The sequence below is a fragment of the Clarias gariepinus genome, chromosome 18 (assembly GCF_024256425.1).
Source record: "Clarias gariepinus isolate MV-2021 ecotype Netherlands chromosome 18, CGAR_prim_01v2, whole genome shotgun sequence".
NCBI lineage: Eukaryota > Metazoa > Chordata > Actinopteri > Siluriformes > Clariidae > Clarias > Clarias gariepinus.
This window is the reverse complement of record NC_071117.1, coordinates 16227097-16231153: the sequence shown is the minus strand read 5'-3', so window position 1 is coordinate 16231153 and position 4057 is coordinate 16227097.

Sequence of the window (4057 nt, the reverse complement as noted above, 5' to 3'; positions counted from 1 at the left end):
GTTTAGGTGAATTGATGTTCCATGGTGTGTGCATGTATGCCCTGTGATGGATTGGCACCCTGTCCAAGGTGTATTCCTCCTGGGATAGGCTCCTGGCTCCCTTGCAACCCTGTATAGGATAAGCAGTATAGAGGGTGAGTGAATCTACCGTTATTATATCTTTTATATATAAGTCTGGTCGAACTATTTCTTCATTTTTGATTGGGCAAGACCGTGGTGTATCCTGGCACAAACAACAATACAAATAAAATACAATGCAACGATTGATCTAACCCATGAACTACGTTTTTGGAGCGGAGATTGAAGAGATAAAATCGGAAAACACGGTCTGGTGCCTTCAAACACATTTTGTCCTTATAACTGCATCCCTAATAATGTTAGGCCATATTATTGATTTTGTAAAGCCTCTATATGCAATATGAATATATAAGTTGAAATCCTTTATTTTAATAAAACGTGTGCAGTAAAAAGAAGCTGATGGCTACCTTCCCCCCCACTTCCAACGTCTACACGTGTGTTTGAGCAGCTCACGGTTGAACTGACAGCTGATTGGTGCGATGATGGCGTATAACAAACATGTGCTTTGGGTGCTCAGCAGAGGGCGCCCACGCATGCGCGTATACACACATATACACACGTACTGTACATGTAGAAACATATGCATACTCATTAAAAAGAAACTAGAAACCTTAAACAATCTAAAGGAAATATTCCGTCTCTTTCATTTTTCCAATAAAAATCCGTTCAGATCAGGTGAATGAGGTTATTAAGAACATTTGGTGCTTTTTGGACTGAACAATGTACAAACCAACAAAGTTGTGCTCTCATAAAAGAGAATATCCTGGATAGCGTACACTTCTTACATTAAATCACGCAAAAGCATACACACAACGTATTTTACAGGACGTTCACTTACTCTCTCAGTCACATGTTACATGTTAAAAGATGTTGAGTAATTCACTTTGGGAAGTGACAGTTTAGTTCAGCTCCGTTTGTTCTCGCTATGGAAATGCATGAAGAAAAAAAAAGTGAAAAGCCGTAATTATCCGCCGCAGTGAATGATTGCTCCGAGCTTGTTTCTGACAGCTCTGCCAAATTAAGCGAGCTGCACTGGGTTCGAATTTTAACACGCTCGCCTGATGCCTATAATACAGATATAAACACATTTAATGCAAGGTTGTCATACACTTTTTTAAATCAGATTTTCTTAGAGAATATTATTTGTGTCATGATAGTTCTAGAAAATGAAATAATAAAAAAAAACATTTTTTAAAAAGCAAAATGATGCTACAGACAGATGAGGAAGATGAGAGAAAAAGCAAGCTACTGTAACTAGGACGAGTGCTGTGGATATTGTAGAGTCTATTGTGTAATAATGTTGTTGGAATGTGTCTCTATTTATAGTAAAATACTTGAAATCCATAATACATTTATAGTAGAATCCCTAAAATGTTGAAATTTTTATAAAAAGACGTTAATGTCATAAATTTGAAATGAAAAACCTGAGGAGTTAATGGACAGCTCGGACTACAGGATTGGCATAAAAGATTTATTAAAGGCCAACATTTACTGTAGTAAACTGAACAAAAGCCTCTCTGAGGCCTGGTATTGTTAAACCTGGCAGGTTATAATCTAAATTAGGGACAAAATAAAAAGGCCTACAATTACATCTCAGATCTATTCATTCCTTCATCTTTTATACAGCTTGTGGGAAGTCTGGAGCCCATACTGTACTTATGACCTATGGCACGAAGTGGGGTACACCCTGGACAGGGTGCCAATCCATTGCCCAGGACACACACACAACGGGCAATTTGGAAACGCCAGGTAACCTAATCTGCATTGCACTGTCTTTGGACTGTGGGAGGAAACCGAAGTGCCGGGAGGAAACCCACCAAGCATACTCTACTCTACACACATGGGAATAAAACCCTTGACCCTAGACATGCCAGGCTACAGTGCTAACCACTACACCACTGTGCCAACAACTCAAATCTAAACCCTTACAAATCATTTCAATGGTAGAAAAAATTTTCAATTAAATTCGATTTTATTTATACAGTATAGCACAAACATTTACAGCATTTAGCAGAATTACTTACGTTTTTATTTCGTTGCATATCAGAGCAGTCGAGGGTTTTGCTCAAGGGCCCAACAGCAGCAACTTAGTGGTGCATTTGGCAGATACTCTCATCCAGAGCGACTGGACATCTCTATTTAAATTCTTTTTCACAGCTAAAGTTTTTTATATTTTTTTATATTCGTACAGCAAAATCTTTTTTAATTTCTAGTGTACAGCTGAGTTTTTTTTTTATATTTTATATTTTGTTATTATCCTCTATAGTTATATTTTCTATAGCTAAAGTTTTTCTAAATTTTATTTCTCATTTTATTATATATTTATTTCCTATTGATAATCACGAGTGGTTGTATAAGCATTTCACTGCATACCGTACTGTGTGTATGAGACAAGGAAAATTTTAATTTCAATTAGATTTTTATCTTATTATACATCTGAGCAATTGAGGTTTAAGGGCCTTGCTCAAGGGCCCCACAGGGGCAGCTTGATGGTTGCTGGTATCTTGCAGCTGAGGTTTGAACCTGGAACCCTCCAGACTTGAGTCCAATGAGCTTAACCCCTAAGCTACCCCTGTGCTACCCATGCACATAATGCATCACGGAAGCCAAAAATATGCAGAATTCCTTGCTTAATGTTGACATACAGTAGATAGCTTTAAAGTTTTACTGCTGGAACGCTCATGGAACCCTTTGATACATGGAGTGGAGCCAACTTTTTAAAATCTAAGCATGTGTATCCAGGTTACTGTTAGTAGCTGAGAAATCATAGCACGTCTTGAAGTACATAAACAGTTCAGACATAGACAGTTCAGATGATTCATATTTCCTAGGTAATGCATATCCAGGAACCATCAAGAGTTTTAGTTCTACAACAGTTCATTATGCTCTTACAAAACGTACGGGGAAGTCGGAAATGCCCCTTAGCCACAAAACAATTAATGAATTAAGCTTTTGATACAGAGGGAATAACTGCAGGGCTTTTCTAAAAACCCCTTTGCCAGCTTAAAAGCTTGCATACTTTGCGGTTTCCTTTGTTTGCAGTGTTCACAAAACTGGCATGTGTGTAATATGGCAACGTCTTTTGATGTCTGTTTCCTTAACAAGTATGTTAGTTTTTTTTTGTTGTTGTTTTTTTATGGAAGCTTGATGAATAACTTGTGTAACATACAAACAAAAAGATATGAAAAGAAGGAAATAATGGAATTCTTACCCTGAATGATTAATAATAGCTGTTATTCAGCATTGGATTTTTTTACTTTAAAAAATTAAATTATTTTTATAATAAATATTTGTAATATTAAATATTATTAAAAAATATGTTTAATATTTTTTAATATATTGTAAAAAAAATATATATTAAAAATATTTTATTTAAATTATATTAAATATTTAATATTTTTATATATTTGTTCTATTTTCAACAGCTTAGCTATAGCTAAGTTTCTCTATATTTAATTTCTTATTTTATTCCATAATTTATTTATGTTTTTTATTTTAAGGTCGCTCGTATAAGCATTTCACTGCATCTCGTACTGTGTATGACTGTGTATGTGACAAATAAAATTTGAATTTGAAATGACATAATGACTAATTATTTGAGACATCCCATAATATGTCTGGTAAAAAAGTTTACAATAAACACAGCATTTTTATTTTTTTGTATATTACAGTAGATTTGTACGCTACAGTAGGAAGTTTGACTTTCATGCACCACAGATCTAAAAACTTATATATACAGTGCTACAATGAGCTTTTCGGAGCAATATAAAGTCTCAGCATTGTAAAGTTTTGACAGCAACTTGAGTAAATGATTAAATGAGTAAATCATCATGTGAGTTTGCTGAATGGTTCTGTTGTTGCTTGTTTGGTCCTTAACTGGGTATACATTTTAAGATGTATATTCCCATCTCAGCCCTAGAAGACTGTATCGTCTATGTCTGGACATTTCAATTCAATTCAATTCAATTCAATTTTATTT